Source organism: Podarcis cretensis, assembly GCF_951804945.1.
Source record: "Podarcis cretensis genome assembly, chromosome: 5".
In the NCBI taxonomy this organism is placed as follows: domain Eukaryota; kingdom Metazoa; phylum Chordata; class Lepidosauria; order Squamata; family Lacertidae; genus Podarcis; species Podarcis cretensis.
In genome coordinates, this window is record NC_137174.1 from 35,516,416 (window position 1) to 35,540,315 (window position 23,900).

The window sequence follows — 23,900 nt, forward strand, 5'->3', positions numbered from 1 at the left end:
AGAGACAAGATGCTTCATAATAAAGTTTCAGGTCCGGCAGGGCGAAGCCACCTCTTTCTTTCGCATCAGTTAGTAGTTTAAATTGTATTCGTGGCTTCTTGCCCTGCCAGATATATTTTGAAATCGTTCTTTGCCAATCTTTGAAGATCTTTGTCCCCTTAATTATTGGGATTGTTTGAAATAGAAACAACATCCTTGGAAGCACACTCATCTTGATTGAAGAAATTCTGCCCCAAAAAGATAACTTCATCCTACTCCACACTTCGAGGTCTCTCTTAATATTGTTCCAAATTGTCATGTAATTGTTTTGGAATAAGTCAATATTTTTTTGGGTTAACCATATTCCTAAATATTTAACCTTCTTCGCCACTTCCATCTCTGTTTCTCTTTGCACTTCTTCAATCGTGCTTTGATCCAAATTCTTCACCATAAGTTTAGTTTTCCTTTTATTTAATACAAATCCGGCCACTCTTCCAAATTGGTCAATTTCTTTTATAACTTCTTTTAAGCTATTTGTCGGATCCTCCATCGTAATTACCAGATCATCGGCAAAGGCTTTAACTTTATATTGGTTTTGACCTACTGTTACCCCCTTTATTAGTTCATTTTGTCTGATAGAACTCAATAGGACCTCCAGAACCATGATGAATAACAGTGGTGAGAGAGGACATCCCTGTCTTGTACCCTTCTTTATTTTCAGTTCCTCTGTAATTACATTATTTACTATCAATTTAGCACTTTGTTCTGAATATATCGCCTTTATACCATTATAAAAATCTTCTCCCACTTCCATCATTTCCAAATTTTTCAGCATAAATTCCCATGAAACATTATCAAACGCTTTCTCTGCATCCACAAACATTAAAACAGCTTGTCTCTCATTGCTGGCAGTCAAATATTCCAAAATGTTTATTATATTTCTTACATTATCCTTCATATGTCTGCCAGGTAAGAAACCTGCTTGATCTTTATGGATATGCTGTAGCAGTATCTTCTTAAATCTTGATGCTAAAATACCTGAAAAAATCTTATAATCTGTGTTTAGCAGAGATATCGGTCTATAATTTTTCACTTGTGTGAGATCCGAGTCTTGTTTTGGTATGAGTGTTATGAAGGCTTCTTTCCATGTTCCTGGTATGTCCTGTTGTTTCAAAATGTTATTCATAACTTCTTTAAGTGGTACCATCAAGGAGTCTCTCATTTCTTTATAATATGTTGCTGTAAATCCATCTGGTCCTGGTGCCTTTCCTTTTTTCATCTGTTTTATAATTTCTACTATCTCCTCATTCTCTATTGGGGTATTCAGTCTGTCTTTCATTTCTGTCGGGATCTTTTGCACCTTTTTTCTTTTCAAAAAGTTCTCTATCTTCTTTGTGTTGTTTTTCTCTCGCTTTGCATATAGATGTTTGTAGAAATCCAAAAATCCTTTTCTGATACCTTTTGGGTTCTCTATTTCCTCGCCATCCACAATAATTCTGTTAATTGTACCTTGCTCTTTCCTTTTTTTTATTTGCCATGCAAGCCATTTTCCAGGTTTGTTTGCGAATTCAAAATTCCTTTGTCTCAGCCTTTTAATGTTCCATTCGACTTCTTTATTTATAATCATGGCGAATTGTGTCTGCAGAATTTTGATGTTTTGTTTTATCTTAATGTTATTTGGCTTCTTAATTAACTTTTGTTCATTGTCCATTATTTGTTTTAGGATTTCCTTCTTCCCTTTCTCTCTGTTCTTATTTTTGATCGCGTTCTGCTGGATGAAGAATCCCCTCATTACCGCTTTGCTTGCATCCCAAACTGTACTGATCTTTGTGCCTTTATTCATATTATCTGCAAAGTACTCCATCAGTTTTTTCCGGGCGTCTTGAATGATTCTTTCATCTTCCAAAAGATAGTCTTTCAATCTCCATCTAAATGTTCTTTCTTCATACATCTTTATCTCCATTTTTATTGGATTATGATCCGAAATTACTCTAGGTTGGATTTCTATTTGTTGAATTCTAGTAGTTAGTTCATTCGAGATCCAGATTTGGTCTATTCTTGACATGGACTGATTCGGTTCTGAATAAAAAGTGAACTCTTTTTCTAATGGGTGTCTGAGTCTCCAGATGTCGATTAAATTGAGGTTTTTCACCAGTGTAAAAAAGGTCTTCGGTAGTTTCCCCTCTTTGCTGTCACTTTTTTCTCTTAATCTGTCCATTTCCGTTGAAACAACTCCATTCATATCTCCCATTATTATGATTTTTTGATCCATATATTCAAACAATCTTTCTTCCAGTTTCTTGTAAAAATCAGTCTTATTTCCATTAGGTGCATAGATCCCGACAATTATTAATTTTTCGCCCTGCCAGTTGATCTGTATTGCAATTATTCTTCCTTCTTCATCTTTGAAGATCTGTTGAGCTTCTATGTTTTTCCTAACATAAAGGACTATGCCTCTCTTCTTTTCTTTGTCTGAGGATATAAATTCGTTGCCCAATCTGTTATTAATCAAAAATTTTTTGTGCTTTTTTGCCACATGTGTTTCTTGTAGACAGATGATATCCAAATTTTTCCTTTTTAAATATTGTTCAATACTATTTCTTTTCTTTTTATCGTTCATCCCATTAATATTCCAATTCCATAATTTCAACGCCATGTCTTCCGATAATTAAAATATACAATTTTATCAAATTTTCTCTTTATGATTCCTCTTTCTCCTCTTCTTCCTCTTCCTCTTCTTCTTCGTCATCCTTCTCCTCCTCCTCTTCATCTGTCTCTCTGTTCTTTTTAGATTTTCCCTTTAAAAATTTCCCTCCCATTGGGTCAGCTCCTCCTACTGCACCTTCTTCCTCGTCCTCTTCTACCATCAATTCTTTATAACGTCTCTGAAACTTGCTTGTCTCTTCGGGGCTTGTCAGTCTGTGTCTCTTGGCTTTGTATATAAAGGAAATCCCCTGAGGGAATTCCCACTTAAATTCAATCTTGTTTTTCTTCAAAATTTGGACCAGTGGTTTGTAAGGGTCTCTCCGTTTCAACAATCTAACCGGTATATCTTTGAAAATAATTATGTAACTCCCATCAATATTCAATCGTTTCTCTCTATTTTTTTGGAGTATTAAGTTCCTCATGTCTTTATCTTTAAAAGTGATCAAGCAATCTCCTGTAACTTTCCTTGCCTTGGTTGTCCTTACTCTCATCCTGAATGCGTTTTGAACTCTCTTCTCTACGTCTTCTTTTTGTAATTCCAGCCATTGAGCAATTTCAGTTATTAATTTATCTTTTATATCTTCTCCTTGAACCTCTGGAACTGCCCTCAATCTTAGGTTCACCTCCCGTTGTCTCAATTCATTCATGGAGATTGCATCCCATAACTCCTCCTGTGTTTTAGTCATTTCTGAAATTCCCATTTTCATCTTCTCCTCTTCTTTTTTAACTTCTTTTATCTCCACTTTTGTCTTTTTTAATCCTTCCTCAACCGATTGTGTTCTCTTACTAACTTCTTTAATTTGACCTTTCAACTCTTTTACTGTATCATCAATCTTTTGGTCCATTTTACCTATTTTGTTATCCACCTGCTCAATTCTAGTATTTACATGTTCTAATTTGTCCTCCAAATTCTTTTCACTTTGTCTAATTTCTGCAAACATTTTTAAAATTTCTGATTTGAAATCTGCCTCAGGTTTTGAACCCCTTCTCTCTCCCGGTGTTCCTCCTTCCCCAGCTTTCTTCTGAGACATTTTCTCCCTCTCCTTACTTTCTAAATTCCGTTGGATCTGAGCCTTAAATTATACTGTGTCCCCCTCCAAACAGTTCTATATCTCAAATATATAAATGACACTTTTTTCCAAAATTCAGATCAAAAAGAAAACAAAAACCATCAGCCCAGTCCCAAGTCTCAATATAATCAAAATAATCAGATACAGTTCCAATTTAAACTCCACAAATTCAAATTGTCTATGAACGTCTTCTTGCCACCAATTTGGCTATTCCATCAATGCAGGTATTTAACCAATTTGCTGGAGTTAGAGGGAACCCAAAGAAGGAAGGTATCCAAAACAAAGCAAAAACAATCTTCTGCCACCAATTAGGCTAATCCTTAAAGTCGATATAAATGAGAAGTCTTCTGCCACCAAATAGGCTAATCCAAATTTATATATATTGGTAATCCCAAAGCCAAGAGGTTTATCAAAAAAAAAGACAAGGAAAAAAAAAAAAACCGAAAAAAAATCCCGAAGAGAACCAAGCAAGTAAAAAACAAATTGTTATATATCTTCTGACCACTAGGGGCAAAATCTCCAAACCGTATTAAATTGCTCAAAATATTTAATTATTCAATAAAAAGAAATTGCCGTCCAAAAAGAAAGAAAAAAAAAAGATAAATCTTCAAAAGAGTGAGCCGAATTGTGTTTAGTCCTAAGCGCCAGTCCAGATCAGTTTAAAACGAACCTTCTTTTCTCGGCAAACATCAGACAGTCCTGTGTAACTTTAACAATGGAGTCTGGAAATCCCCTTTTGTTACGCAGTTTTTATTTCACCACCGCACCAAAGTCTGATTGCAATATGTCAGTTTCACAAGCCCCCCAAAGGACTTGAACAACTCCGTCTTGTTCCTCTGTCCCCCCTTTTCCTTTAAATCTTCTTTGATAACAGGTAACTTCCCAAAAGGGGTTATTTTTGTTCAGTTGAAAGGGGGGAAGAAACAGTAGCCGCGAGCGGTAACTTACTTTCACTTTTAAGCGCTTTGTTGTTTCTATGCGTCTATGCTGATTGCGGACGGAAAGCTGGTCTCGTAGCTTCCAATTTTTCCTCCGGTTACTTTCCTTGATTTTCAATGATCTTCTTAATATCCAATTAAGTCCGAATTCCTTCCAATTCGAGAATTGAGAGCTCTCCTTGCAAGCTCGGGGCTTCGTTTCTCGGAGGTAGCTATGGCCTCCCTGCAACCCGCTCTCCCCCCCGCCGTTCTCGTCACTCTTATTAAGAGCTACCTGACGGCCGGGAGGTTCGCGTTTCGGCTGCCTGCGGGAACCTGAGTGTCAGAACACCCTCCTGACACTACTTCAGGGGGTCACTGCGCCCTGTGACGCCCCCAATCCTCCGAGAAACTCGGGATTCCCCAGGAGGGAAAAATCCCCGCTTGCGCTCGGATCGCTGTCAACCGGAAGTCTCGGCTACTTTACCTTGTAACATATTGGGAAATGGTTTTGTTTTATATACGCAGGGTATATAAATTAACAATGCATGTGGGATTACATGAAAGGTTCAGTTCAAAATACAAAATATCTGTTGGTGGTTGTCACATAAGACTAGCCTGGGAAAAGTGGGTTCTTTTTATACTGAGCTAGAGGAATTGTAAAACCTCGCTTCTAATTGGCCTGCTGGACGGAAATTCTGGATCGTTCGCCACACAGGAAAAGTGGTCTTATGAGGAGAGAGAATTCTATGCCACTCAAATCTGACTGATTGAAGCGTGGGCTGGCAGGAACATAAGCAGACTGGGTCTACCACTGTTCAGAGTGTGTTGACCAGAAGGAGTAGAAAAAAGAAAAAGCTGGGATAGAAGACAAAAGGCTTCTGGATGGACAGGAGGCTACTGAGGCAAGGGAAAACCAGGAAGTACAGTCTGCCCCCAAAAGAGCTGATTCACTGGCTTATGCCAAAGATTAGCAGAGAAACCATGAAAAGTGTGTGAGCAGTGAAGGGAGAGTTTATAGCAAGAAAGCTTCTGGAGCTGAACAGAGAGAAATTCCGGCAAGCCTGGCTGATAGGAAAACCAGCAGAAGCCATCTGCACCCGATAGTGGTGATAGCTGCATGCCTGAGGAAAAGAGACTATGGATAATTGGCACTTTTAGGAACTGCGTTTTAGAAATCCATCTTAATTCAATTTCTGTATTTGAAAGCAACTGTCATTATAACAGTGTCGTTATAAAAGCAAGCATTAGTGACCAATTTAACTGCGGTATTGCCCTTATTTTACCCCTGCGGGTGGTAATAAATAAAGAACATTTCATTGTTTTGATTTGCTTACAAAGCTGCTTGGTTACTGGGTTATAGTTTAACATGTCTGTAAACAGTAAAGCAGGGACGCAGGTGGCGCTATGGGTTAAAGCCTCAGCGCCTAGGACTTGCTGATCGAAAGGTCGGCGGTTCGAATCCCTGCGGCGGGGTGCGCTCCCGCTGCTCGGTCCCAGCGCCTGCCAACCTAGCAGTTCGAAAGCACCTCCGGGTGCAAGTAGATAAATAGGGACCGCTTACCAGCGGGAAGGTAAACGGCGTTTCCGTGTGCGACTCTGGCTCGCCAGAGCAGCGATGTCACGCTGGCCATGTGACCCGGAAGTGTCTCCGGACAGCGCTGGCCCCTGGCCTCTTAAGTGAGATGGGCGCACAACCCCAGAGTCTGTCAAGACTGGCCCGTATGGGCAGGGGTACCTTTACCTTTACCTAAACAGTAAAGCATAGATCACATGGTGGCGGTGCTTAAAGGGTTTTGAAACATACAATAATGGTGGGAGTATAACAGAAACTGTTTCATACATCTGATGAATCAACAGGGAGAAATAGAAGCTGTTTCTGCGCATATAAGAGGAAGTAATTCTCCATCACAGAACATTATAGCGCGGCTGAATGGACCCTTATGATAAGAGAAGGTGGAGCTACACTAACAACACACTGCAGCCCTCAGCAAAATAACTTTGTAGGCTGGCGTGCATGAGAAAAACAGGCTGAATATTGCTATCATATCTTAACACTTGTATAGTATAAGTAAAAAAAACCCAAAACTAGCAATGCCAGTTTCCCAACAACTTCAGGGTATGATTATTTTCCTACCTAGTGTAAGAAAACAAGTGTTAAATAGTTGCAAAACATTAGCCACACTACTTTAATTTTGTTTTTCAACAGGAGACACTCTCCAGAATTAAGACAAGTCACCTAATACCCATTCTAGCCACAATTTGAAAAGCACTAACATGCTGCTAGGTCTTTCCACTCATGCTAGAGCAACAATCCAGAAAGCACCAGTGGTTTTGGCCTACTAGAGAGTTTCCTCTTTAATTTCTAAAGCAGCTTACCATGGACCTGGGGGGGGGGAGGGAGGGAGGGAGGAGGGAGAGTGCTGCTGTTGCTGTTTGACGGGAGGAGAGTGTGTACCTCCTAGCTAGTCACATTGTTCTCTGGGTTGTGGCCAAGATTTGAGCTTAGTTTTGCAGCTTAGAGTTGTTTGAATTGTGTGCTTTTACGTAACTTGAAGCTGGTCCTGAACAGATATTACGGCTTCGACCAGTTATACTATCTTTATTCCCTACTCACGTGGAACTGCAGTGATTTCAAAAGATCACCACATATGTTGTGGATACTGAGAATGAGCCATAGGCGCAGGAGCAGATGTCAGTCATGTGGACAGTATGGGGGGAGGTGCAAAAGGGCAGACTGTGTGGTGCTTCTCTGAGACAACAACTATGGCTGCTTCTAATTACATCACTGCCCACAAATTATCCTGAAGACATTGCCCTGTGGGTTTCTGGGAGTGGCATCTGAAATGCTAAAGATTAAGAACATAGCACAGCCTATTTCCACTCTCTTTAAAAACAACAACTGGAGACTTCAGATTTGTCCTGGCTCTTTTGACTTTAGCATAATACTTTATGTGAACCTGAATAGTTTTGCTCCCCCCCCCCCACCTTGAGCCTCCAATGTGTTGGCCCCACAGTGACCAAGTGTCCTACACTACAGATGACAGTCCTCTGTTGGGAGGGCTGTCCAGTCCAAGTCCAGTTTAACAGACAGATAACTTTCAAAGGGGAGAGCAACGCCCCTGAATTTTCCCATTAACAGCTAACATCAGGACATCAGACCAAGAAAGACACAGTGGTCACCTGTTCAGTCTTATTATTTGCTATTGGCAAGGTATATAATATTTCTACGTATAGTAATTCTTTCTAAATTTGTGCGTGTACCTGTAATTAGCACATGCACATTTTACATAGTTCTGTGCCCTCTTTTGACTTTTTTGAGGATGCATTTCTTCCTTTTCATGGCAACACAGAAGGAAAGGTTCATCATACATCGAGCTCAACCAGCACAGTTCCCACTCATCACAGGGGATCCATATTGTGCATGCACTCCTGTCTGAAAAAAGTGTTAAATCTTTTAAGACTATTGTACTAATGTTTAGCTATAAAGACTACCTCACTTCATAATCTTATGTACAACCAGTCCAGTACTCAAGCCTTCTTCAAAAGATGAGCAAGATCTCTACAATGTTTGGGGAAAGCAAATTTACTATGGTTTTACCTAAAGCTACAGTCAACGTCTATTGATATTTTTAGTGTTTCTAGATGGAGATTTTGCCTTGTTACTCATAAAGCAGCCAACGCTGAACAGCATTTTTTCCGCAATATCTTCAAATTCAGCAAGACACTATGCAGAAACGTAATAGACTCAAGGCACTTTGGAGTACTAAAATTGCATTCACTAGTGTTCATTTCACTTACAAAATATATGTAGCTGCAGTAAGTGGAGAATTCCCATCAGGAATTCCTAATACTACCTAAATTGTTTAGTCAACCATGGAGACAATGAACCTCATACACTAGTCTGAAGTTCACAGACTGTGATCCATTGCTAAGGTGTTGGCCGTTCCTCGCATCCCAACACCTACACTGCATTTGAAGATGCTAAAAATACAATTGTGCCATGGCATAATCCTATTATGCCGTGAGTCACCAAGTGACTATTAAAGACGCAGCACAGTCCTAAACAAGTTAACTACTAAAGTATTAGGGCACCCTTGGCTGGAATCCTTTATACAGAGATTACAGCTGACCCAGATAATGAAGACAGCTTTGTTACGGAAACCTGGATGAAAGAAACACACCGACAAAAGTGCCCATTAAACAGCCAGTACAATGGACCCTGAAACCTGTTCGCTTTTGAAATTGCCCACTATTGTAATGATACAGAAAGTGCACCCTAAAGAGAAACAGTGATGGCAACTTCTATATTCTAAAACATACAATGGTAGAGAACAGAGGTAGGTAACCTAAGGCCCGGGGACCGGATGCGGCCCAATCATCATCTCAATCCAGCCCGCAGACGGTCCGGGAATCAGTGTGTTTTTACATTAGTAGAATGTGTACTTTTATTTAAAGGCATCTCTAGGTTATTTGTGGGTCATAGGAATTTGTTCATTTTTTTTCTCTTCAAAATATAGTCCAGCCCACCACATGGTCTGAGGGACGGTGGACCAGCCCACAGCTGAAAAAGGCTGCTGACCCCTGGTGTAGAACAATATTGTTAAGTCTTAAGTAGGTTTTAATTTGCTTTTCAATTTATCACAATTTCTAAGCAACCAATCGGCACGTCCACACAGTGAAATACAACACTGCAATCATTATCCCTATTTCAAGTGAGAAAATTTGGTTCCTTGTTTTCTTTAACCGCTGCCTTTGCCATGTGCAAGTGCAAGAGGCACTTTGGCAGACTGGCTTCAGAGTGCTCACATTTGAGAACTGCTACTTCCCTGCCTTAGTGAGAACTCCCCCATGCTGTGTGATCAGAGAGTAAGGGGAGGCTACGATTACATGAAATCATAAGGAAAAAGAAAAGAGTCGGAACTTCACTGAAAGTCACACAGAGAGCAGCAACGCCACAACAGACCAAGTCATACATGCCTAGATAAAGCTCTTAAATAAAACACTCACGTTTCCCCTCCCTCCAGCTGCATTTCTCCATACAATGTGTACAAAGCGCGACATCAGTAGCTTTTAAGAAAAAGAGGCGGAGGAGAAGACTTTACTGGGGAATTCGGTTCATCTGGAGGAAGCCTCTAACTTATGTGGGAGGAACTATGTACCGTTAGAGAGAACTTTAAGCCTATCGCCATTCACAAATGCTAGATTTATTTCACTGCAGCTTTCACAGATCAGAGAATGAGGAAGGGTGTGCCAAGAGAATGTAGATTACATGGTATGTTGGGTGTGGTGGTATTCAGCAAGCTCAGTTTTCCAGTGCTTAAAAATGGTGGGGCAATTTTAGGATTAAAATATATTGCTTTTAATTTCTTTTTTGCTCCTGAAAAGTATCTGCAACCTAGATAATTAAAGCTGAGTTACGAAACTCCAGTTTTGAGTATCTTAAGTATATTAATGGGGCAATCCAAAATTCATTCCAATTCCTACCTATGTAAGTACAGTGGTGCCTCGCAAGACGAAATTAATCCGTTCCGCGATTCTCTTCGTCTAGCGGTTTTTTCGTCTTGCGAAGCAAACCCATTGACGGCTTAGCGGATTAGCGCTATTAGCGGTCTAGCGGCTTTTAGCGATCAGCTGAGAGGCGGCTTATCAGCAGAACAGCTGATAAGCGGCTTAGCGGCTTAGGAAAGGGGGGGGAGCAAAAAAACCCGCGGGAACTTGCAAGATTTTTTCGTCTTGCGAAGCAACCCCATAGAGAAATTCGTTTAGCGAAGCGCCTCCAAAACGGAAAACCCTTTCGTCTAGCGGGTTTTCCGTCTTGCGAGGCGTTCGTCTTGCGGGGCACCACTGTATTTGCAGATGCTAAAGTTGCAAATTGAAAACACAACAGTCAGTTACTGTAAAGAAAGCCTTTGTTTTTATTGGTTTTACAAACAAAGCTAATTCTTTTAAGAAGGGTGCAAAATCACAGAGTGGATTTTAAGGGGGGAAACTGAGAAAAGGCAATCCTATTTTTACCAAATTACTCTGTCAAAATATTAAACAATTACAGGGAAAAGGAGGTTTCTAAAACTGATCTTTTAAACCCAAGTTCCCTTAACAGAACACGGGACACGGGTGGCGGTGTGGGTTAAACCACAGAGCCTAGGACTTGCCGATCAGAAGGTCGGTGGTTTGAATCCCCGCAACGGGGTGAGCTCCCGTTGCTCAGTCCCTGCTCCTGCCAACCTAGCAGTTCGAAAGCACGTCAAAGTGCAAGTAAATAAAACGGTACCACTCCGGCGGGAAGGTAAACGGTGTTTCCGTGCACTGCTCTGGTTCTCCAGAAGTGGCTTAGTCATGCTGGCCACATGACTTGGAAACTGTACGCTGGCTCCCTTGGTCAATAAAGCGAGATGAGCGCCACAGCTCCAGAGTCATCCGCGACTGGACCTAATGGTCAGGGGGCCTTTTACCTTTCCTTTTCCCTTAACAGAGACACATCAGAGGTCAAGGGATTGTACTGTGCCAATCTGATCTTTTTGACAGTATAAGAACTTATAGACCAATTCATATTGTAATGCTACTACTGTAGTTGCAGTTGCTACCTGCTACTAGTTAACACCTGTAACAAAGTCTGACTGCCATTCAATGTTCCTTTGCCACTACTGATACACACTTACCGCTGGTCTTAGAAACACTTCTCCAATGCAACACTCCAGATATAACAGCTGTCCCCAATAACTACTGTGGTTCTCAGGCATGACCCATCCCATTTCACCACTTGAGGCGAAACAGGAATTACCGCCTCCTGCCCCCTCCTACTTTCCCACCAACATTGAAATGTCCCAGCTCTCACTGAGCTCGGCAAGCACTGGGGTGTTCCTCAAAGTGTTGCCTCTCAGCTTTTCCACCTTGGGTGAGGGAAGACTAGCAGCAATGCTGCGTGCTGAAATGTCTCCCTCTTGCCAGCAAGAAGGGGCGTTCCAGCAGCAGTGGAAGTGGCGAGGTGGGCGGAGTTCTGCCTCTTGCGCTTTGCCCACCTGAAGCAGGTGGTTCTGCTCAAGTAAACATTCTCAACAGAAGTTACCATGGTTGGTAGCTTACCAATGGTGCAACAACTACTGCTAAAAATATTAGCACTTAAAAGAGTCAACAGAAGAGGTAAGAAAGAGCAAGAGTCAAGAAGTAAAAAACAACACATGGTGTAAATAATCAAAGTGCCAGCACACGTTCCTAAATAAGAATGAAAAAACTGCAAGTAAACACACACACATAAAGGTAGAAATTGTTTCATGTGTGGTCAGAGAGAATATCAAAGCAACTTCAGCCAGGCAACAAATAACTAACATTCATAGAAAATCATTTAGTATGGTAATATGGGGGAAGGAATAAACCAGAACTACAATTCAATGCATGTCTATAGAAAAGTAAGCCCCACTGACTTAAATGGGGTAATGTAAGTATGCACAGGTAATATGCACAGTAGGGCTGGGCGATGATTTTCAACATCGCAGTGTATCACCAGCTAAACACTGAAGTTTGGCAATATATCGCAATGCTGAAAAGACAAGATGCATTGGCCTCTGCCCGCGAGACATCAGGTAAAACTGCCCCAGCTCTCACCTCGAGAGCTGAGGCCGTCTCACCCAGGCTCACGGGCTGGGACAATGCAGCTTGTTTGTGTCTCTCAATTGTGGGGATGGAACTCCCCCCCCCCCTCCGACTGAGACAGTCCCGGTGCTCTCGCCACTGGCACGTGAATGGCAAGATCATCGGGGCTCCTTTAACTGCTCGCTGCAGGGAGCGGCAACCGCAACTCCCCTCAGTCAAGCAGTCTAAAGATGCAGAGAGAGGAACAAGGTCTATCCACACCTAGCCATGTGAGGGCAGAGTGGGTAGTTTCACTCAGCGATATATTGCTGGTGAAACCATCACCGCTGCTGAGTCCCTCTGCTAGCGGTGCCGCTGGAGGAAGGAACTCTTGAAATGCAATGTCACAAAAATTAAACGGAAGTGTAAAATTAATTCTCGAATCAAAATAGGAAGGAGAAACAAGGCAAGTGTACTTGCTGAGTTCTAACATTTCCCACGCAAAATGCAGTTCAAGTCTGCACAGGATTAAACAGAAAGGGCAGGCATTGCCTCTTTCTCCTGCCTCAGTGCCACTGCCTTTCCATAAGAATTGCCATCTACATCACCAACGCAGAACGTGTGTTATGTGGACTGTGGACAGGACAAAGGTCAAAAGATTAGCCATGCTAAAAAGATCTATATTCTCCCCTTGAGTTTATGTTCTAAGAATAATGCTGGTCATTGACCATAACAAAGAGATTGATTGATGAAGGCAGAAATATTAGCAAATTCTACATATGGTATAAGCTTCTTTGCACTCTGAACCTCAAAAGCATGGAGTACATTCTGCAATCTCGTATCAGATATAGATCTCTGAGTGGTTACTTACAGTTCATGGGCTAGCTGAGGAGTAGCTAACATAGTGCTTAACCACAAAATTCCTGATTTGCCATGCTGGCTGAGACAGTAGCATTATAGCTTAACAGCAACCTTGCTTTAAATATACAATTCCCTCTTATTTTTTTTCCATGAAAAAGAAAATAAGAGGGAATAGTAGAAGATTAGCCACATCCACACAGTCAATAAATAATCTATGGAAGTAAACTGTAAAGTGGCAAACTTGTTTCAGGACCTGCAGGAGTATCAGCGGGGGGCAGGGGGGAGAAAAACCCTCAACTTTGCTGAAGTCTCCCTCGTAGAGGCTCAACAAATGTGGGTGTTCCTCTCCCCAAAAAGCTCAACAACTTTGATAAAGGCTCCCCTAAAAAAGCTCAACCAATGGGTAGATCATTGCCACTTTTTATAGTGGGAGTAGATCGCAGTCTCTTGGAAGCTGGACATCCCTGATATGAAGCGGGCGAGAACCTTTACAAAAAAAGATTGTCAGCCACTAGAATACATATTTGCGAAGCTATTCAAAACAATGCACAAAATATTTATTTAGCACATTTATATACCTCCCTTCATAATGCAAATTTCAGGACCGTTAAAATATGAATTGAAACTTGCAGGAAAATCTTATATCCCACATTGTTACTTCATGTGCTCACTTTTAGTACTTTAGCCTGTGTTTGCACACAGACACACACACAAACACAGATGTCTGTATGTGGCGAGAGATTTGATGGTGCTTGCAAAAGTACATGGGAGAGGTGAAAGAATGCAAGAGATTTTACCTTCAGGGATGACTGATGAAGTACAGTGATAACTGCAAGTTGTTGGGCTTTTTTAAAAAAAATTATCAGCATTTCTTAGGAATGTAAGCTTTCTTGTTTTGCCAAAATCCAGAGATCCCCTCCCTCTATCTAGACTTTACAACAAAACGCATTTCACATGCTTTTTTTTATATATAAAAAAAACTTGGCTTCAAAGTTTCCCCAGATATTGCAAATGAAAGGATCACTTACACATGAACCAAACTACATTGCAATTTTGATTTCAAAGTATTTGTAAAAACAAACTGGATAGTATGAACTTTGAAGGTGGAAAAAAAAAATACAGTCGTACCTTGGTTTTCAAACGCGTTGTGAGTCAAAATGTTTTGGCTACCAAACGTTGCAAACCTGGAAGTGACTGTTCCAGTTTCCAAACTATTTTTGGACCTCAGATATCCAACAGGGCTTGTGCGGCTTCAGAAGCTGTGCTCTGGTTTTTGAACATTTTGGAAGTCGAATGGACCTCCAAGGTATGACTGTATATTCTAAATGCACACTAAAAAAAAAACAAACTACTATAAAATGTGTGAAATAGCCAGATTAAGATTTGAACTTTGCAAGGTGCTTTTAGACAACTCTTGCATAGTACTAATACAGCTATCTATACTATTTCCTAAACTGGCTACTGTAACACCCTAGCAGGAACAAATTTAACATCTTAAGTATATGACATCAGAGTTTTATTCCATGCAATTAAAGCTTTTTATTTTATCATGAACAGTACAAACAAGTATTTGGAACAAATATTTAATCAGATGTCACACATGGTGGGGGGAAACCTCTTCTTAATTCAGAAACATGGCCTCTGAAAGAACATACTCAACTGTGCAGATAGTTGGTGACTTGAAACTGGGCTAAGAAGACATGCCTGCATGAATTAAATAGCACCAGTCTTTTTCTCTCTGGTGTGATACTTTACACATGTACTTTTTAAAAATAAAGAAATGGAACTGCCTTACCTATCTTGCTCCTTGAAGTCATAGTGTCACCCATCCTTTCAATTTGTTGCTGTCTTGCCTTTCATTTGTCTCCTACCAAGCAAGAAGAACTTTTTCACTAATTTCTCACTCAATGACATTGTTTCATATATATTTTTCTTACATACATTCTATAATACCAGGAAATACAAATTTAATTTTGCAAACATGTGTTTGGTTGCTGCTGGAATTCTCCTCATATACCCCACTCGCACACAATCTTGAGGATTGGACAAAAGTCCAATGTATATTTTTTGGTCTAATTTTTATTCCTGGGCAGCACTACAAATGTCCTCTTCCCCAATCCAATACTTATTTGGAACTCACATTGCAGCATTCCTGTGCCTCTGTGCCAGTTGCTGTGATGATAGGAGGCAAAGGGGAGTTAAAACAGTATCTGTGCCAAATTTCAACTACCTCAATCACTTTTCAGCGAGTGAATGAAGATCAAGCTTCATCACATAGAGACACTTGAAAGTCAACGTTCACAAACAATTCCAGCTACTTAACATATGTAAAATACAACTGTAATTGCAGTGCAGTTAAGGAAAATTCATTTAACTCATCAGAAAACAAAATACAGTGGTACCTCGGGTTACAGACACTTCAGGTTACAGACGCTGCTAACCCAGAAATAGTATCTCAGGTTAAGAACTTTGCTTCAGGATGAGAACAGAAATCGCGTGGCGGCGGTATGGCGGCAGCAGGAGACCCTATTAACTAAAGTGGTACCTCAGGTTAAGAACAATTTCAGGTTAAGAACGGACCTCCAGAATGAATTAAGTTCTTAACCTGAGGTACCACTGTACTTTACTGAAACTACAACATCTCGTTAACATATATCTGCACACGCATATATCTAGCAAGAGCCAGACAAAGCACTTGTAGGCGGCCAGCACAAGGTCTGAGGTGAAAATTCCTTGCTTGATTGTCCTGTCCCTGTTTGCAAGCCAAACAAGAACATCTTTGATCCACTGAGATACAGGGCCCCAGAATGCAACAAGACCAACCTTATACATTTTGAGAAGAATGTAGCTATGCTGGAAGAATTTGACCAGCTTCCAGGAACAGAAACAGATGCTGTTTCAAACTAAAAACAGCAGGAACAGGCGCACACATTGCTACACAAGTGTGGAGTGGTGGTCAGAGTGCTAGATTTCGGTATGGGAAAACCCAGGTTAAAGAGCTTTACTCAGCTGCAATATTTATGGAATGTCTAGGGCAAGTCACTGTTCTCTCTGCTTTATCCCACCTCTCTGGGATAAAGATCCTTGAATCAGCTGGCTATATATAATAAAAAATGGTTACCCATTCTAATTTTATTTGAGATGCCTATTCTCAGCAGCACATTTCTCAACAATTGCACACTATGAATCGGGTTGTTACTTTTATTGGTTTCTAAAGATACAGAATAAGGATTTCTGCAAGTCACCTAAGAGAATGTGGGGCCTTTCGAATTCAGATGTCTTCAGTGGTTTGGAACAAGATCAGATCAGTGATCTTCTTGCATGATAGGCTACCAGTAACTGCAGAGGGTATACCATGTACATTATATGCATAGAGTTTCTCTTATACTCCCCATCCTCATGCTGTTAACAAACCAGGAAAATAAGCCAAGACAGACATACAGACATTAAGTCAGGGTTCCCTGGTTTGGATGCAACAGGGAACGGCGGCTTAATACAAACTAGAAGGGGTGAGGTATAGGAGCACTCAGCCCAAACATTAAATAGTGTGTGTGTGTGTGTGTGTGTGTGTGTGTGAGAGAGAGAGAGAGAGAGAGAGAGAGAGAGAGAGAGAAACCTGCAGGACTGCAGCTAACTTGAGTATTGTTTTATAAATTGTTTAACAAAGGACAAATGCCAATTTTTAGTGGGTGGGGGATGCATGTGCATACTTTACAATAGTCTGATCTAGAATTGTAAAAACTCTGGAAAGTGTTTGACTGATTACATGCACAGTAACCACAGTTGGGTCTCTCTTTAAAAAAAACAAACCAAAAAAACTCTTCAATCTTTTCAGCATTTCTGCCATCTTTAACAGTAAGAACTAGAAACTTTAAATAAACACACAGCAGATGGTATTCTGGGAAGGGTCCGACCAAAAAAAAAAATGCATAAGGGGCTGTATTGCAGTCACTTTCCTACATGCAGCCTGCCTCAGCCTTCTTAAGCCAAAAGGGTGTTTCCCCAAATGCTTTGCTGTGGCAACAGCTCCAAAACAAAAACAGTTGAATTGTACAGCCATGAATAATTTGCAATATTCAACAGCAACAGTTTCAGTTCTTCCCCAAAATGAATCATAACATAATACTTTCAAGTCAGTCATTTCCATGTCAGTATCCGTTGCCATAGTGGCAGACAAATGCCACCTTTATTACCTTACCCAAAACCTTATGATGAAGCAGTGTGCTTTTACAAATACACCTTCTAAAGTTGCATCAAAAACACTGAGCAGGTCTCCACACAAGCTATTAAATATGCTCATTTTGAGAAAGGTTTGTTAAGATGCATGTTAATCAAGTACAATAAATCCCAAGAGATAGATGTGTTTTCCTCTGCTGTCCTTGGCAATTATCCAAGTTCTTAAAAAACACATGAAAAAACCTCCAGAAAGAGTTGCGATCATTTTCCAAGACAACTCAAGGCTTAGAAAATGTGTTCCTCCATGCACAACAGATCTTGCATCTTCTAAAACAACTTTCCTGCTGGCCCCTCCAAACACCCCACCTTCCAACTGGTTACTGGCATGTAGAAATGGGAGCACCTCTTCATCACTCTAGTGTTTTGCTATACTGTATACTAAGGAGAAAGGCACTTTGGGTGTCATAGTTCATACATATCAAGGGCATTTGTGCCAGTGTGCTGGAAATGGAGGAAGGGGATAGATCTTCCTTCCCTATATATCACCAGGGTGGGGAGGGGAGAGAGAGAAAGGTGGGCAGGGAATTTAATATGAGACTGAAATAAACCAGAGAACTTGTAAGGCTCACCTCCACCATCAGGTAGGCTTTTTTAGGAGCCACCAAAGTTATTCTCAAAGTTTTTGACCTGGGAGAACTTTGCCAGCAATCTCCAGTGATTTCCTTGAAACTTGGTAGTCCAAGTGCCATCAAATCTTTCTTTTAACCAACAACATAACTACAGGCTTAGCCACATTATTTATTTATTAAAAGTACATCCTGCCCTTCCAACAGCATGCTCACAGACAGCTTAGCAAAACTGTGAAAAGGAATTACACAGACGAGTATCAAATTAATAAAATTCACAATATCTACTTCTTCAAGAAGGGATGACAAACTGAAGGCTATTCCTCTCCTATTAGCAATTGGTAGACCTGTAGCTACACCAGGAATTGAGAGCTTTATTGATTTGAGTACTCCTGGAACCGAAAAATGTGGTTTTCAACAAGGGTGAAGAGATGATCACACTATGGATAGTGGCAGTTAAAGAAAGCAAACATATATATATCACGTGTTACGGGGCAGTGGTTTGCCAACTTTGTTGTATTGCAGAACACACTGCTAGTTCTTTGGGTTCTCAGCTCATTTTTCAGCTCCAGGAGTACTCTAAACAATAGGAATCAAAAGTAAATAAATGTTAACAACATAGGACCAAAACAATTGGTGTGAGCCGCAGATCTTACAAGCTTTACGACAATGCTGAAGTGAAGAACTAAATCAAATTCAGTGTTGCCTGTGGTACCCAAGGGTCATCTAGTCCAGCCCCCTGACATGCAGGAATCTCGACTCAAATATCCATGACAGGTGGCTTAAAAACCTCCATGGAAGGCAAGTCTACCACCTCCCTAGGGAGACTCAGAATCTGAGCATCTGAGAACTTCCTAGCCAGGGAACTGAAAAACAGTAATTGGCATCAAAACACAGTTTGCCCTCTTTTTCACTATGTTGAGCAGAATACCCCCCAAAAAGTTACAAAACTGAGTTAGAACATGGTATGTACTAAGCAAGTGTAATCCAGAGTGTTATTATAAATAAAAATTACTAATGAGGATCAGGATTGGATATTGCTGAGGCTCAGTATGCCCAAAGCTAAACATGAGGTTCATGAGCTTGAAGGTGTCCCTTGGAAACCCAGGTCCCAAGCCATTCAGAACTTCATTGCTTACTGCATGCACTTTGAATTATTCCTGAGATAGACTAGAGGCCTTTGATCTGCAATTAACTTGGCTTATGGGTTTCAACAGAACTTCATTGTGATTAACTTCCACTGGATCAGAACCAAAGTCAATTTCCGTAAATTCACTACTGTTGCTAGCACCAAATCATAAAGGTCAATAACCAGTTCCATCTTCACCAACAGAAAGGTGAGAGAAGATGTGATCTTATGAAAGAGTCCAAATTTCTAAACACTGGCCACAATCCAGAGCACATGGTGGACTTTCTCCCAGCCAGCTGTGAAAGAGAAAGAACCTGATGTACTCAGAGCTGTTTATCATAGGTGTCACTGAAAGTCCTATAATCTGAGGCATTGCTCTGAACTACTGGTGTGCAAGATAAATTTGTTAATAAACTAGTAGTACTTATCAACATGCCAGTAGCAACAAGAGCTTGGGCTCTTTTTTTTTTTGTGGAAAGAAGAGCTCATTTTGTTTAGCATGACTTTCCTGGAATGACTTGCTACTCCAAGCAGTTCAATAATCCAGTAAGTCTGTGCTTACCAGGAATGAGATAGATAGCATAGGCTAGTTTACATGATGTGGTTTGACGGGAGAAACCCAATTATTTTTTCAAAGGCTTAAGTAACCAAGTTGCAACACTATTACCAGTTCAGTGGAAAACTCATAGTGAAAATGCATCTACATCACAAATACTATACCCTGTCCAGTTAAAATTACTCTGCTTTCAACAGAATAAATTCTACCCTCTGTCAGTATTGCTACACTTTTAATACAGCACATGTCCAGAAACAGGTTTCATTACATTGGCCCATTTATTAGGTTCAAAACAGCATGCAATGGAGTTTTTATTTACTTTGTGATTACACTGTCTTTGCAACTTACTACTGTCATGTCCTCTTTGCAACTCTTGAACTGCCAGGATTTCAACAGAAACTGAAAGGGCACTTTATGAACTGTAATATATAACAAGTCAAGAACTGGATGTTACTCTGAACGAGACTGCAATGTTCACTGGGAAATTATATGCAATACTATCAAGAGAATAGCAGCAAGCAATAATACAGTTGTACCTTGGATCCTGAACGCCTTGCAAGTTGAACGTTTTGGCTCCCAAACGCAACAAACCTGGAAGTGAGTGTTCCAGTTTGCTAACGTTCTTTGGAACCCAAACATCCGACGGGGCTTCCATGACTTCCAATTGGCCGCAGGAGTTTCCTGTAGCCAATCAGAAGCCGTGCCTTGGTTTCTGAACGTTCTGGACTTCCAGAATGGATTCCGTTCAACTTCCGAGGTAAAACTGTATGCCAAGTATGAACAATTACCATCATACCCACTTCACCACTGTTTAACTCACTAGTGGAATTCTAAAATTGTGAAATTGGCAAAGGGTCCCAAAAAGGCACAATGCACCATTTAAAATTGGAGGGTGATATGAGAGGGTGGGGTCAGGAACTTATCTTAATAGAAACTGCACAGGCAGGGGTGTGGGAAGCAAACCTCCCTTTCTCTTAGAGAATGATCAATTCCTCAGTAAGTATGGCAAAAGAAAAATTCAAAAACATGGAGGGAAAGCTCCAATCCTTCAGGTAGCAAGGCCTGATTAATAATTGCTAAAATAGGTTATATTATGGTTTATTTTTATGCTGCTTTTTGAACCCCCCCCCCGACCCCCCAAACAGTGAATATATTAATACAGAATAAATATGCAGTAAAAATACAACACATACAGTAAATCAAAACAATGTACGACAGCAACATCACAAAATACCTGCCAGCCACACTGGGGAGGAGTTTGTAAGCTGCATTCATGCTCTCACTACAGATACAGCTCCCCTGCATAACTTTCTCCCATAAACCAAGTTAACCCATATCCCTCCCACCCCATGCCTCAGCTGCCACAACCTCTCACCTAGAAGCAAGCCCATCTACAACAAATCGCCCAGGAAGAGTGCCCTCACTCTCATCATGCCACAAAAAAGTGGGAAAACCCTTTCGGTGTTTCACCCTTCAAGACCATCCCATTAGCGCTGGCCTGCCAGCACTAACCCACCACCAACAGAGGCTTTCCCATTGGAAGCCAGCTACGGTTGTGGCAAAATTCATGCTCTTTACTGGCAGGTCTAGCTAGCCAAACTTTCTGTTTCCACTGACAGGCTGCAACAGAAAAGGGCTGGGGAGGCTAAGGTTGCTATCCTAGCCTCCTAACGAGCATCAGTCATGTTACGGCTACCCGCTTCCTCTCTGATCCAGTGGTGGCTTGACTCAAGAGGGAATGGAAATCTTCATCAACCAATAGATCTTGGGAAGAAGTAGGCTCCTACTGGATGAGAAGAGACACTACCCATTGTGGAGTGCTGTCTGGTACAAGCAGAAATTAATGTACACTGCAGATACCCTTTCGGACATAGGCTGTCTTACAAACCTAGGTACATGGAGGTCTAACCCTTCAAATAATTTCATATGGTATGCTCGGCTCTATGAAGAAGTGACAGTTTTTCAAATATTTGGTTCATTGCACCCAACTGGCATATTCCTACACTAAAAAAAGAACCATTGTTACATTTATGTTAACACTCAATATTTTTCTTTCGCAGCAAGTATTATACCCCTGACTGCACAAGGAGACTTGTCTATTTATCAGAACCAGAATGCATCACTTATTCATCATAATCTTTTTTATTATGTACCTAAGGATACATTGTCTTTATTCTAGAGACACAGAAGAATAACTAGGACAAATTATTCCATATCAGTGACAAACTCTTTTTCTAACCTGCTCTAAACCTCTGGCTGGAGCTAGCAGGATCAACGTTCATCATTTCTGAATTAAGTACACCAACTGAATTTGGGGTGGGTGAGGTGTTATTTTTTATTTGGTTTTTGTATTAATTTTCCGCTATACATTTTGTAGGGTTCATAGATGTGTAATTCTCTTCTACTTGTACCATTATCTGACAACTGATCTTGGAAGCTGTACTTGATGTTTTATTACAGTATTTTTAAAAGTAGATGTCAAAAAAATAATATCCTTATATTTATTCTCATAAGGCTAGGCAAGAAAGCGTTTTTATTTTTTTTGCATGAACATCCTACAGTGCTCTCACAGTTATCATAGAATGAACTACTGAAGAAACCCTGTGGCAGACAAACAGCAATACAATCCCAAATGCACCATTACAAACTGGGGGGAAACCAAGCAAGGTGGTTTCTGCTGCATCTGGTCTAAAACTAATTCCTCTTCTCTTACCCTACATTTTCCCCCTCCCAATATTGCCTCAAGTATTTTTCTTAGATGTGTTAAAATATTCAGAACAGGAATATTCCTCCAAGCGAAACGCAAATTACTTATTTCTCAAACCCTTAATTAAAACATGTTGTAAGAAAATCAGCATTTAAGTAAAGGGTGGGGGGACTGCATGAATAGCTCTGCCTCACAGCATGGGATGGGAACACATGGGAGTCTTGGCCCTTCCAAATCCAATCTGTTTACAGTGTAAGTCTGCATGGGGAGCACATAGAAAAACACACAAACCTCCTAGCAGAACAAATGACATTTTATCTGTGTAAAGTGATTGATTCAAAACGTTAATAAGCAAAGTTACAAGCATGGCGATCTCCTGGTGCTGTTGGAAACCAACACCCATCAGTCCCAGCCAGTGGCAAAGCTGCATGCTCCGACAGCTGGGGCGGAGAGCAGGCGGGGACGTGGCTGGCGCACATTCCAGGGGCGTTATGTGCATCCCGGGGGCATGGCGCGCTGCCTGGCATGACAGGGGGATGCACGGCGCGTTCAGGAGCGGCCATGACGGAACCCCCCTCCCCCATGGTGCCAGGGGCGATGCTCTCCCCCTGCCTCCCCATTCCTCTGCCAGTGGTCCCAGCAATGCATAGGGATGATAGGAATTGTAGGCCACCGAGGCCAGAAAGGCATCACACTGATTACACTGATCTAGAGGGTAGGAACATTAAAATAAGAGGTGGAGGTCACACTGAAACAGCCACACTTTGACTCCTTTACATCTAAATTTGACTTGGTATATGAAAGAGCAGCTATATAATCTGTTACATCATGTGGGCAACAACACTGGAGAGAGCAGGGTGCTCATTGTTAATGAAATCTCTTTCAGCAATGGGCTTTCATTAAGATCCAAAATTCCCATTTTGCTCAGTTGTTATACCTGTCAGTTTTTTTGGTCTTCTGAAATTACGCTTTTTTGTGCTCCAACTATAACCACAAAGGGATTGTCTGCAGTTGTTGGTTTTTAGTCTTTTTAAACTATTTGTATATTTATGTGTTGCCCAATTAATTCAAGGGCAGCTTTTACGTAATCAAAATATTTTAAATTTAATTCAATTAACTGACTGATCAGTGAAAAGCTTTACAGGAGTAGAAAATGTACACTTGCATAATAATAGCTAAGCAATTTAACAATGCCAAGCAAAAAAGAAAAAGAAAAACAAGTTGTGAATAAGTATAATAGAAGGGCTGACAAAACCACAAATCCCCCTTCAGCCAGGCAACTCACTAGGGGGCCTTGGGCCAGTCACTATTTTCCAGCCTAATCTGCCTAACAAAATGGGGGGGGGGGGGAGGCAGAGAATACTATTGATGCTGCCTTGAGCGTCTTCAAAGGAAGGTATAAATGCAGCAAACAAATTTGTAATTTTTAATCACTTTTTTCCCAAAGGCTATGCAAATTTAAAATAAAAAAAAATTAACAACATAGGTGAAAAGCACTTTAAGAAATCACTCATTACACGGACTGTCCCATAATAACCATTGACATAGTTTCAGATAAGTGCATTCTATTTTCTAAATTGAACAAACTCAACAGAATAGTG

General features: G+C 40.8%; 1 protein-coding gene across 10 annotated transcripts in view; it reads right to left on the minus strand.

Moving 5' to 3' along the window:
- The window catches only part of SGMS1 (sphingomyelin synthase 1), a 77,341-nt gene that overhangs the window by 22,422 nt on the left and 31,019 nt on the right, over positions 1–23,900 (minus strand). For 6 of the 10 annotated variants that reach the window (XM_079976413.1, XM_079976407.1, XM_079976409.1 and 3 more), the window contains one exon: positions 14,901–14,972. The exons of the other annotated variants lie outside the window; for them this stretch is intronic. The gene's annotated coding sequence lies outside the window, so the exon portion shown is untranslated. The remainder of the gene's footprint in view (positions 1–14,900; positions 14,973–23,900) is intronic. 10 annotated transcript variants of the gene reach the window in all.